Raw genomic sequence first — 14,772 nt, forward strand, 5'->3', positions numbered from 1 at the left:
ATCATGTGCATAGTGATAATGTTGTCAATCGTCTAAGTGGTGGAGTTGGTGCCCTCCTCGCCAGTCTATTGGCTACCACGTGCGCCTTTGGTGTATAGGGTCCTGGGTTCGATTCCCGGTGGAAGAGCCTTTGGAATCTTAACTCTCCTCGATGTTTCTGTGTTCGTGTCCCTGTCGTTCAAGGTTAATAGAAAAATGAGATAAGGTCCCTGAGAAAAATCCGTTATCCGGACAGCGGTATAGTGTACAAATATACGGGATCTTTATGTTTACTACAGAAATCAATACTTAACATACGTTATCCATATGCTACATACATACCTCCCTCTTTTCCGCTTAGATGGTACACAATGTCGCTGCAGGATGTTTGACATCTAACAGTCTTCCGTACATTACGTACGTCAGCTATAAGTTACATACGGCCATCTATATGTGAGATCCTGACCGCCTACATACAGTCTTTTCATTCGTGTGGAAAGTACGTTTATTCGGAACACTTATACGGAAAGTACGTTCAAATATACTTTTTTCAGTTATACGTTTAGTGTACGTTAAGTTCAAAAACTACAGGACTTACACATGTAACCAACGTTTTTACGTACGCCACATACAGTTTTTCTCAGTATGCGAGTAAAATAAGTGAAAGCTAGTTCAGTTAACTTTTAAAAACATGGGCTAAGACACGTACATACTGCCGTAAATTTCGTGGTTGGAAACCCAGACAAGGAAAGCCAATATTTTATCTTTTTTCGGTGAGTATTTTTCCTTTATTGCAGTTATTGGTATTAAATAGATATTGAAATTAATTTGATAAGTAAGATAATGTACATGTGAGAATGTTTAAAATTAATGAAGTGTTCCAAGAAGTGAGAAATCCAATTGTTCGAATTTATGTGAGACTAGCAACAAAATGAAACCAATTTTGTAAATATATTGGTACCACGAGTTATATTATAGTTGCCACAGGCGTTATGTAAAAATGTTCTTGATGCTTCGTGTCTCTATCTGTTCACAGTGTGAGAATCTCTTACGTATCAGCCTTTTCATCAACAGTGAATTTCGTGCCTTTGCTCTTCATATTTCCTGTATTTGCTCTCTGGGGGTTCGCCCCCACACCCTCGCCTTTGCTCGGCTTACTTCCTCACACCTCTTAAGCTTACAATTCCCGAATTTCAAGTTTCTTTTCCTATTTCAACTATCTAAAAGATAAGATTTTGTATTCCAGGAAAACGCCTATTTAAATAACATGGGGATTACTTCATCTCCCTTTAGACTTCTAAAAAATTATAAATAGTCAATTTTAGCAATTTTCCTATTGGTTAGTCCCGGGAGGCTACAGTCGTGCCAAATTTCACCATTCTAATCCTGCTGGAAGTGCCTAAACATTTTGGGGTGTAGAAGACGTCCAATATTAATAACATGGAAAAGGTTTTTCTGCTCCCAATAAAACCACTCTAAATTTCGAAATTTTCATTTTTACTGATTTACTTAGGTAATATTAACGAAAACGTTGAAGCATATCGAATTTCACGTTTGTATTCCAATTTCAAGTACCTAAAATATGAGATTATAAATCCAAAAAAGGCCTATTTAAATAACATAGGGAATTTCTACATCTCCCCTTTAGACTCCCTAAAAATTAAAAATATTCACTTTTGGCCATTTTTCTTTCGGTTAGTTCGAAACACTACAATCATGTCAAATTTAATCATTGTAACCTTACAGGAAGTGCCGTATAATTTTGGGGTCTAAAAGGTGTCCCATATAAATACGTACCATGGGAAAGATTTTTCAGTTCCCCATAAAACCACTCTAAATTTGGAATTGTTTATTTTTACTGATTTACTTAGATAATACTAATGAAAACGTACAAGCATGCCGAATTTCAATTTTTTATTCCAATTTCAAGTTCCTAAAACATGAGATTATATGTCAAAAAAAAGACCCATTTAAATAACATGGGAAAATTCTTCATTCCCCTTCATCATTTCAACTTTCCACGTAAACCGGAAGCACCCCTTTAATTTATGTCAGTTCATGTAGTTTTATATACAGTTAGATATGTTGGTGGCAAATATTATTAGGTTTACAAGCTATTTGAAAGGTGTACATCATTGGAAGGAAAACCCGAGGCAGTATGAAACTGCGCAACATGCGTGTCATGTAATGAACTCCGTAATTTCGCAATGTGAAAAGGTAGAGAACAACTAAGTATATTGAAACACCAGCTATGTCTAGTGATGTAGCAGCGAGGCTTCAGCATCAAGGATTTTGGGCCCTGTTGATACTCTTCGTATTTAGGTAATGAAAAATAAGATATTAGCGATCGTGATTTTGTAGTTAGAGTAAATTAATTGGAGTCTCGTTTGGACATAACTCTCTGACAGATATTTAATAGAATAAATCCTCCCCACTGTTCTAGTGGCTAGCATGTGCGCCTTTCTTGTACAGGGTCTTGGGTTCGATTCCCGGTGGGAGAGCCCTTGGGAATTAATGTTGTATGTGGCACATTATGACTCCTTTAAAAAAGGATAATTTTAAATTTAAATCCAGCAATATGCCACAATTGAGAATTCCAATGTACGATATTGACATGGTGAACTACAAAAAGAAGTGAAATATGAACAAAAACACCAGAGGTGCAAAAAGTGCAGCCAAGTTTGTCAGCCTCAAAAAGTGTTGAGATGAATGAAGATGGATAAACCAAGTTCCTTGGCCCTGCATCTGAAAGGAACACTGGAACTTGGGGCGAGGTGTCAAGGAAAATGATGGGTTTGGGACCACCACCAACCTTAGGAATATCAACTTTGCTAAGGCGCTAAGCCACATATACAGTATACTGCAGTAAGATTGGTGGTTCGAAACCCAGACAAGGAAAACTTATATTCCTCCACGAAGTGTCAACGTAAATGATGTTAACGAGCCTTAGAGATGGTGTTTGTGAGCGTGGTGGATTTGGAGGTTACCACTAGCCTTAGGACTGAAATGTCCCGGCCGTGAAACTAGAAACAGACATCTTAATGTATTCGAATATGTTAGACGCCTCGCGCCAAGTTCCAGTGTTCCTTTCAGATGCAGTGGCCAAGGAACTTGGCTTATTCATCTTCATCTCAACACTTTTTGAGGCTGACGAACTTGACTGCACTTTTTGCACCTTTGGTGTTTTTGTTCATATTGCAATTACATCAGACATATTCTAAATGAATATGAATCAAGTGCACTTTCAGTCTACTATTTCAAGAATATTAACTTTAATATTTGAAATTACTTTATAAAATCAACAACAACATAGATTGTGTTCTTTTATAGAACAACAAAGATTTCAATGAACTCATTATAGATAGGCCTGTCAAGAGATCTCCATGAGAAGTATTGAAAATACATTCTCATATACAAGACAAATTCATTTAAAACAAAAGATAAAATAACATGAAAAGTTCGAAGCTGCGAAAATTATCATTCCTCGAAAGTTCTGTATTTTCTGCTTCTACGAGAGTACCGTAATCTGTCTCTTAGGAGACCCGTGTTGGGATACTAATGAGGGCGGTGGACAAGTCTACCAAAAGGGCGCCACTTCAACCGTGAATACGTATTATATATATATATATATATATATAGTGAAACGTAATTGATATAGTATGCGTCCAACTTATAGGCCAACTAGTCTAACTTAGGTGTTGAAATGCCTCAAAGCTATCACCACCCGAACATTTTCAGAAATATGCGAAAACAGCAACACTCGAGAACAAAATGTCGGATCGAAATCGGGCAAAATTAAATGTCCATTAGTTTTCGTTGTAGGTTCCATTAGTGTACAATCGGATGTAGTGCCGTGGCGTCGCATGGGTGACTCCCAAAGAACCTGGAGTATTCCTTTCATTATTTTATCAAACGTTGAATGATAAAAATGAACAGCTCTCAAACACAAGATTTCAACAATCAAAAGTAATAGTAGATCGTTTAAATTAGAACAATTAGAATTTGAATGAGAGAGAGATACATATGTGTGATTGATCTATTTTTGTCTCATCACAGAATAAACTCTCGGAAAAAGAACTTAAATGAAAAGCAGTTTTGAACGTATTATAGTTATATCTTCTAGACCAGTGGTTCTCAACCTAATTCCTATTACAACCCCCATTTTCTCACATCCTCTTGGCATCGAACTCCTTATTATTGTATTGTACTCCGATTTTACGTAGAATAAATTAAAGAAACCCTATCTCTCGAAGGCGAATATGGAGGCATGTAAAAACTCGGGGAAAGTTATTCTCCTCTCTCCATAAATGAGGTGCATATCTCCCAGCTCGTGGACAGGGTAATCTGCCATTGCGTAGGCATGTACAGATTAATACAATCAATTTTACTTAAACACCAACGTCTGCTTTTTTGCACGACCGTAAATAAATAGACACAACCACCTACCGTTGAATGCAAAATTTCCTATTCTGATATACAGCAGTGCCACACGTAACACCAGAGCATCGGAGTATGTATATCACTCACAAGTGTCGTAGATGCCTACAACAACATAGCCACGCTAATTGACGCGATTTCACAACAAAATTGCAAGTCAGACTTCTGCGAGCCACTCGCAATTGGTACACAAGGGACGATAGTTCCGTATTGTGCAACCAAAGCAGTATGCCCTTAGTGAAAGTGCCATTAGACATGTACGTGCTGCTACGTGTACGCAATAGTTCCACATTCTCTTTCCTCCGTGTAGAATCTATGTATTCCATCCAGCTCCAAGGTACATTAGAAAGTCGAAAAAAAGCCCTCCATTTTTTATGTAATTCCCAAGAACTTTCATCTAGAAAATTTCTCCCACAGTGACAAAGTCACCGAAGGGATCTTAGCAGATGTCTGAAAACTTTTCTAACCAACAAAGTCAGGGTTGACAGTACACAAAAACAAATTGTACATAAAAAAGAATTCAATCATGGACGGTGCCTCTCCGTTTTCACATCAAATCATTAAGCGGCTAATTTCATAGCTAATCAATAGAATATCAGATACACGACAATATTGTAGGGTCATCGACTGACAGTTAAAAAAATTTAGAAATATAATTTAAAAAGACAAAAAATAACAATTCTATAAACATCACTGTTGACTCCCTTAGAATACTTAGCCGAATAACCTTACATGTAGGCACAAAAACCCTTTCACAAATCTTAATGACAATGTCAGCATCAACCACATATACATGAGTATCAAAGTGCGCTCGATAGTGCATCAGGTAGAAAGAGTCATAGAATTGGAGCCATAATTTACATATATTTATTAACATTTCTTCGTGAATCTAATTCTATATCTCCGGTGACCCCCCTTTGAATTCAAAAGTAAACGGCGTATTTCAAGGAGAGACCGCATATCTACCACATATATGAGTATCAAAGTGCGCTCGATAGTGCATCAGGTAGAAAGAGTCATAGAATTGGAGCCATAATTTACATATATTTACTAACATTTCCTCGTGAATCTCATTCTATATCTCCAGTGACCCCCCTACGAATTAAGAACTAATACACTTATTTAAAGGAAAGAGCGTATATCTACTATATATGTGAGTATCAAAGTGCGCTCGATTCTGCATCAGGTAGAAAGAGTCATTGATTTGGAGCCATAATTTACATATATTTATTAACGTTTCTTCGTGAATATCATTCTATATCTCCGGTGACCCCCCTTCGAATTAAGAACTAATTGACTTATTTGAAGGACAGAGCGTATATCTACCACATATATGAGTATCAAAGTGCGCTCCATAGTACATCAGGTAGAAAGAGTCATAGAATTGGAGCCATAATTTAGATATATTTATTAACATTTCTTCGTGAATCTCATTCTATATCTCCGGTGACCCCCCATTGAATTCAAAAGTAAACGGCGTATTTCAAGGGGAGACCGCATATCTACCACATATATGAGTATCAAAGTGCGCTCGATAGTGCATCAAGTAGAAAGAGTCATAGAATTGGAGCCATAATTTACATATATTTATTAACGTTTCTTCGTGAATATCATTCTATATCTCCGGTGACCCCCCTTCGAATTAAGAACTAATTGACTTATTTGAAGGACAGAGCGTATATCTACCACATATATGAGTATCAAAGTGCGCTTCATAGTACATCAGGTAGAAAGAGTCATAGAATCGGAGCCATAATTTAGATATATTTATTAACATTTCTTCGTGAATCTCATTCTATATCTCCGGTGACCACCCTTCGAATTAAGAACTAATAAACTTATTTGAAGGACAGAGCGTATATCTATCATATATATGAGTATCAAAGTGCGCTCGATAGTGCATCAGGTAGAAAGAGTCATAGAATTGGAGCCATAATTTACATATATTTATTAACATTTCTTCGTGAATCTCATTCTATATCTCCGGTGACCACCCTTCGAATTAAGAACTAATAAACTTATTTGAAGGACAGAGCGTATATCTATCATATATATGAGTATCAAAGTGCGCTCGATAGTGCATCAGGTAGAAAGAGTCATAGAATTGGAGCCATAATTTACATATATTTATTAACATTCCTTCGTAAATCTTATTCTATGTCTCCGGTGACCCCCCTACGAATTAAAAACTGATAGACTTATTTGAAGGTCAGAGCGTATATCTATCATATATATGAGTATCAAAGTGCGCTCGATAGTGCATTAGGTAGAAAGAGTCATAGAATTGGAGCCATAATTTACATATATTTATTAACATTTCTTCATGAATCTCATTCTATATCACAAATGACCCCCCTTCGAATTAAAAACAAATAGACCCTTTTGAAGGTCAGAGCATATCTCTACCATAAATAAGAGTATCAAAGTGCGCTCGATAGTGCATCAGGTAGAAAGAGTCATAGAATTGGAGCCATAATTTACATATATTTATTAATATTTCTTCGTGAATCTCATTCTATATCTCCGTTGACCCCCATTCGAATTAAGAACAAATAGACTTATGTGAAGGACAGAGCGTATATATACCATATATATGAGTATCAAAGTGCGCTCGATAGTCCATCAGGTAGAAAAAGTCATAGAATTGGAGCCATAATTTACATATATTTATTAACGTTTCTTCGTGAATCTCATTCTATATCTCCGGTGACCCCCCATTGAATTCAAAAGTAAACGGCGTATTTCAAGGGGAGACCGCATATCTACCACATATATGAGTATCAAAGTGCGCTCAATAGTGCATCAGGTAGAAAGAGTCATAGAATTGGAGCCATAATTTACATATATTTATTAACATTTCTTCGTGAATCTCATTCTATATCTCCGGTGACCCCCCATTGAATTCAAAAGTAAACGGCGTATTTCAAGGGGAGACCGCATATCTACCACATATATGAGTATCAAAGTGCGCTCGATAGTGCATCAGGTAGAAAGAGTCATAGAATTGGAGCCATAATTTACATATATTTATTAACATTTCTTCGTGAATCTCATTCTATATCTCCGGTGACCACCCTTCGAATTAAGAACTAATAAACTTATTTGAAGGACAGAGCGTATATCTATCATATATATGAGTATCAAAGTGCGCTCGATAGTGCATCAGGTAGAAAGAGTCATAGAATTGGAGCCATAATTTACATATATTTATTAACATTTCTTCGTGAATCTCATTCTATATCTCCGGTGACCCTCCTTCGAATTAAGAACTAATAGACTTATTTGAAGGAGAGAGCGTATATCTACCATATATATGAGTATCAAAGTGCGCTCAATAGTGCATCAGGTAGAAAGAGTCATAGAATTGGAGCCATAATTTACATATATTTATTAACATTGCTTCGTAAATCTCATTCTATATCTCCGGTGACCCCCTTACGAATTAAGAACTAATAGGCTTATTTGAAGGACAGAGCGTATATCTACCATATATATGAGTATCAAAGTGCGCTCGATTGTGCATCAGGTAGAAAGAGTCATAAAATTGGAGCCATAATTTACATATATTTATTAACATTTCTTCGTGAATCTCATTCTATATCTCCGGTGACCCCCCATTGAATTCAAAAGTAAACGGCGTATTTCAAGGGGAGACCGCATATCTACCACATATATGAGTATCAAAGTGCGCTCAATAGTGCATCAGGTAGAAAGAGTCATAGAATTGGAGCCATAATTTACATATATTTATTAACATTTCTTCGTGAATCTCATTCTATATCTCCGGTGACCCCCCATTGAATTCAAAAGTAAACGGCGTATTTCAAGGGGAGACCGCATATCTACCACATATATGAGTATCAAAGTGCGCTCAATAGTGCATCAGGTAGAAAGAGTCATAAAATTGGAGCCATAATTTACATATATTTATTAACATTTCTTCGTGAATCTCATTCTATATCTCCGGTGACCCCCCATTGAATTCAAAAGTAAACGGCGTATTTCAAGGGGAGACCGCATATCTACCACATATATGAGTATCAAAGTGCGCTCAATAGTGCATCAGGTAGAAAGAGTCATAGAATTGGAGCCATAATTTACATATATTTATTAACATTGCTTCGTAAATCTCATTCTATATCTCCGGTGACCCCCTTACGAATTAAGAACTAATAGGCTTATTTGAAGGACAGAGCGTATATCTACCATATATATGAGTATCAAAGTGCGCTCGATTGTGCATCAGGTAGAAAGATTCATAAAATTGGAGCCATAATTTACATATATTTATTAACATTTCTTCGTGAATCTCATTCTATATCTCCGGTGACCCCCCATTGAATTCAAAAGTAAACGGCGTATTTCAAGGGGAGACCGCATATCTACCACATATATGAGTATCAAAGTGCGCTCGATAGTGCATCAGGTAGAAAGAGTCATAGAATTGGAGCCATAATTTACATATATTTATTAACATTTCTTCGTGAATCTCATTCTATATCTCCGGTGACCACCCTTCGAATTAAGAACTAATAAACTTATTTGAAGGACAGAGCGTATATCTATCATATATATGAGTATCAAAGTGCGCTCGATAGTGCATCAGGTAGAAAGAGTCATAGAATTGGAGCCATTATTTACATATATTTATTAACATTGCTTCGTAAATCTTATTCTATGTCTCCGGTGACCCCCCTACGAATTAAAAACTGATAGACTTATTTGAAGGTCAGAGCGTATATCTATCATATATATGAGTATCAAAGTGCGCTCGATAGTGCATTAGGTAGAAAGAGTCATAGAATTGGAGCCATAATTTACATATATTTATTAACATTTCTTCGTGAATCTCATTCTATATCTCCGGTGACCCTCCTTCGAATTAAGAACTAATAGACTTATTTGAAGGAGAGAGCGTATATCTACCATATATATGAGTATCAAAGTGCGCTCAATAGTGCATCAGGTAGAAAGAGTCATAGAATTGGAGCCATAATTTACATATATTTATTAACATTGCTTCGTAAATCTCATTCTATATCTCCGGTGACCCCCTTACGAATTAAGAACTAATAGGATTATTTGAAGGACAGAGCGTATATCTACCATATATATGAGTATCAAAGTGCGCTCGATTGTGCATCAGGTAGAAAGAGTCATAAAATTGGAGCCATAATTTACATATATTTATTAACATTTCTTCGTGAATCTCATTCTATATCTCCGGTGACCCCCCATTGAATTCAAAAGTAAACGGCGTATTTCAAGGGGAGACCGCATATCTACCACATATATGAGTATCAAAGTGCGCTCGATAGTGCATCAAGTAGAAAGAGTCATAGAATTGAAGCCATAATTTACATATATTTATCAACATTTCTTTGTGAATCTCATTCTATATCCCCGGTGACCCCCCTTTGAATTCAAAAGTAAACGGCGTATTTCAAGGAGAGACTGCATATCTACCATATATATGAGTATCGAAGTGCGCTCGATAGTGCACCAGGTAGAAAAATCATAGAATCCTAGTCATAATTTACATATATAATTATTAACATTTCTTCGTGAATTTCACTCTATATCTCCGGTGACCCCACTCCCATTTAAGAACTACATGCCTTATTTGAAAGACATAGCACGTATCTACCACATATATGGGCAACAAAGTGCGCTCGATAGTGCATCAGGTACAAAAAGTCACAGAATCCTAATCATATTTTACATACATTTATTAACATTTCTTCGTGAATCTCATTCTATATCTCCGGTGACCCCCCTCCCATTTAAGAACTGCATGCCTTATTTGAAAGACATATCACGTATCTACCATATATATGAGTACCAAAGTGCGCTCGATAGCGCATCACGTAGAAAAAGTCATAGAATCCTAATCATAATTTACATACATTTATTAACATTTCTTTGTGAATCTCATTCTATATCTCCGGTGAGCCCCCTCTTATTTAAGAACTGCATGCCTTATTTGAAAGACATAGCACGTATCTGGCACATATATGAGCACCAAAGTGCGCTCGATAGCGCATCAGGTAGAAAAAGTCATAGAATCCTAATCATAATTTACATATATTTAGTAAAATTTCTTCGTGAATCTCACACTATATCTCCGGTGACCCCCCTCCAATTTAAGAACTACATGCCTTATTTGAAAGACAGAGCAAGTATCTACCATATATTTGAGTACCAAAGCGCGCTCGATAGTGCGTCAGGTAGAAAAAGTCATACAATCCTAATCATAATTTGTATATATTTAATAATATTTCTTCGTGAATCTCACTCTATATCTCTGGTGACCCCCCTCCAATTTAAGAACTACATTCCTTATTTGAAAGACATAGCACGTATCTACCACATATATATGAGCACCAAAGTGCGCTTGATAGTGCTAAGGTAGTAAATGTCATAGAATCCTAATCATAATTTACATACATTTATTATCATTTCCACGTGAATCTCATTCTATATCTCCGGTGACCCCCCTTCATATTAAGAACTGGATGACTTATTTGAAAAAGAAGGCACATATCCAGTGGCGGCGTAAGGCAAACAGGGGCCCGGGGCCAGTAAAGTAGGTTGGGGCCCCTTTTCAAACAATCGTGATTAATACACTTCTATTTTTGACATTCATTTACATAATCATTCTTTCTGTTTGCTCCTCCCCCTTTCCCGTTGGTATATGTGTTTAGATCATTATAATCTGGGATATATCAAACAAATAGGACTGACATTTGGCATCCCTGTCTATTTTTTAATTGCTTAGAACCGCCTTCAGGCTGGTATCTACAAATAATACTGGACCACGATTATCATTGCAATTTTTTTTTCTTTTTTATTCATTTTTAAACAAAGGACACGATAGAAAAAGGATTATGGATACAGGTGTAACGGAAACTACAACCCACAACAGAAATAACAAACAAAACGTAACAATCAAGAATCCAGAATTTATCCTACATCTATACTATCGTAGCATCAACGCATATTGTAATTAGATGGAATAGTGGAAGTAATGCTCCTAATAATACAGTTAGAGACAAATTTACGTACAAAACCTAACAATGAGCTGATATTGCAAAAAATGCAAATAATAATATAACCCAGTGGTGCCCCCCCCTTATGTCCATAACGCACCCCCCTACTTGTCTATCCGTGGGTGTTCTTCCATGAAAAAAAAATGTTCTTTTCGATTAATTTTTACACCTCCTCAAACATATTTGATTTCCCCCCCAATATTTCAATGACGCAGTTTGCGTCATAGCCCCCCTCTGTGGGCACCCCTGTATAACCGATGGGATTTTTAATTGTAAGCTCTATGTTTTCTAGAATATTTTTGTTCGGTTCTCGCCTTTGGTGTTTCTCCTGCGCTATTTCTCATATGGTTAAGTTTATTCATAGGTTCTTACCTGTCTGAATTTGCGTTAGATGGGTTTTATTTGATTAGATTTTTCTTCCTACAATTAGCCCCATTCACTTTAACCTTCGGTTTCTCTCCAGTGATAATGTACGATCTATTTAGTCCCGCTACTTTTGCCGAAATATCAATGAACAGTTAAGCACTAGAATATTTCTCTCCTGCTTGTCTTTTTTACTATTGTTTCCAGATTTCACACTTGTTTTATGATTATATTCTTTTGTATTTAATAATTCAGTCTTGTTTACATTCTCTCACTTATGACTATTTCCATTACCATTTACTAACATACCGGTACTTAGTATTAGAATATATTATAACAAAAAAATCTCAATATATTGAATAATTGGGGATATTACAGATTAAATATGTGAGCACAGAATTGTACTACGGGTTATACCATCCTACTTTTCATTACCACCTATCACCAGTCAATTGACAAATCTTGACTGTTTGTTATTACTCTTTTGGTACTTTTGGGGCGGAGTGGCTCAGTGGTTCACCTCGATGCGTGGGGTCCCTGTCTCGATCCCAGCTCGACCCATGTGGACTTTGTAATGGATAAACACCGTGTTCGTGGATTTTCTAGGGGTTCCCCCGTTTCCTCCCACTTTCTTCATTCTACCTTTTCATTCATTTCTCATCATCACCGCCCCCTTTAGCCTAACCGACATAGCCGTGGAACGTAAAACAAATACTTTATTTTCTTCTGGTACTTTTGTATTTTTATTGCCTTTACTTGAAACATGAAACTACTTTCGGCAATAATTCCACTACCATATTAGCCTATGTTCCACCAACAGCAGCGAAAGTCTCAACTATATTATCAGAATCCAGTGGATGCTATTTCATTTTCGATAGAAAGAATGGTCAGATCCGTGAATCTTTCCTGACTCATTGTGAAACGCAAGTATGATTTTAACAATTTCATTTGGTGAAAAACCTTTCACATGATGCGACAAATACGGGCAGTGTTATCAAAATCTGAAGAGCGGTTGCCAAACTTTAGTAAATTTCAAGCCCCGTTAAAGATACATATTTCAGGATACCTTGTGGTGAAAAGTCAAGTTGTTCTTTAGCTTTCTGAGCACACCTTAGTGAACGGATTAAATCCTTACAATCCTGAAATAATAATAAGCCATCCAGGTCATTCGGGTAGAACAAAGCCAAATCAGAGCAACATGCTTTTAGCCTTTCCTCGCTCTCATCATCTAGCTGCTGCACAAAGTTGGCCATAGAACACAGGAATCCAAATCTGTCGTTTAGGTCATGCATCTCAGTAAAATAATCATTTGTTGTCTCATCTCATCTAGAATTTCATTGATAGAGCGCTTCACTTTGACCTGTGCAGTCAGGTTTCATTCTTTGTTTCTCCAGGCATGCATCTCCTTCTACTGTGTGTACCCACAGTTATATTTCATGCCCTGCAACTTCTCTCAGCTGTAGATATGATTTTCTTGTCCAGCTCAATTCTCCAGGTATTAATGGTGTTAACCAGGCTCTGTAACTGAATAAGAGTTTGATTGAAACTCATATCCTGAGATTGAATGCATTTTTGGATCCGATCAATATATGAGAAATTTGCAGACCAGAAATATAGTAAAGCGATCAAATTAAATTACTGGATGCTTGCAAGAAGACCAGCATCTCCTGTAGTATCAAGGAGCCACGTTTCAATCGAAGTGTCACGCAGATCTTCCAACGGATCAATTACTTCATCCAATTGACTAGAAAGTGCCTTTAAAGCTTCTGCTTTTGATCTCCATCTAGTGTCATTTTCACCTTTCAGACCAATCTTTACGTGATTTTGCAGCACATTCTATCGGTGAGTAGATCTAGAGAAGAATACCAACAAACGTTCCATTGCTTCCAACAAAGTCGCCGCCACAACGTTAACGTGCGCAGCATGTAAGCCACAAGGTTCGATGAATTATTGTTACAAGGAACAAAAATGGCCAAAGGACTTATATTCCGTATCAAAGTTTGAACTCCAGAATATTGACCGACCATTGTAGCCTGATTATCACAAGACTGGATTCTGCAATCTTAATATCAAGCCTATCACGTTCAAGTTTCTTCAGTCTCAGAAGTCTTTCCTTTGACAGACATGAAATCAATAAATGCTTCCCGAACTTGAACAGAATCACGTTGTATGTCAACAAATCGAATGATTTGTGACAAGTGTTACATATGAGAACAATCAGGAGTTGAATTAAATATAATGCTGAAGTACTTTGATTATTTTAACACTAGTTTTCTTATTGAACATTTTCTTCACTCTAAATTTGTGGGCTGAAATGTAAATTCATACGCCAAACAACAAGAGCAGAAATGGGGAAACCAGCTAAGCAAAAGAGTTTCGCTCGCTGAAAAGGGCAAAAGAATACAGACAGAAGGAAAACAAGTGAATCAGCGACTATAGCAAGAATGTTATAAATAGAGGATCTGCCCAAATGTATCGTCATCCTATTAAATCGATAAAGCCAAAAAACAATCGAGCATCGGCATATCTGATTGGCTACTCTCGTTTCCACCATAGTCTGATTGACTACTTTCGTTTCCGCCATGATTGTTGGCTCAAAACGTTGCGATCCTATTGGGTGGAGTGGGCAGGGTAGGGGTGGCGTTACTGTGACGTATGGCTTCAAGATTTTGTTGTAAGGGCAGATCCTCTATTTTATAAGATCCTTGGATTATAGCGTCTGCACCAAAGAGCTTTTAATTAGGAACAGAATGCTAGTACCCTAATAAAGCATTATATACATTGATCCCTTCTTTCTATCCTTCTCTTGAGCTGATATATGAATAAATAAATAAATAAATAAATAAATAAATAAATAAATAAACAGTGATAGTTTAGGAAGCAGGATAGCAGACGGGGCCCCATTACTTGCTTCATAAGGCCTTAGAATGTAAATAACACAATA

This window comes from Thermobia domestica, chromosome 2 (genome assembly GCF_964235325.1).
Source record: "Thermobia domestica chromosome 2, izTheDome1.hap1.1, whole genome shotgun sequence".
NCBI lineage: Eukaryota > Metazoa > Arthropoda > Insecta > Zygentoma > Lepismatidae > Thermobia > Thermobia domestica.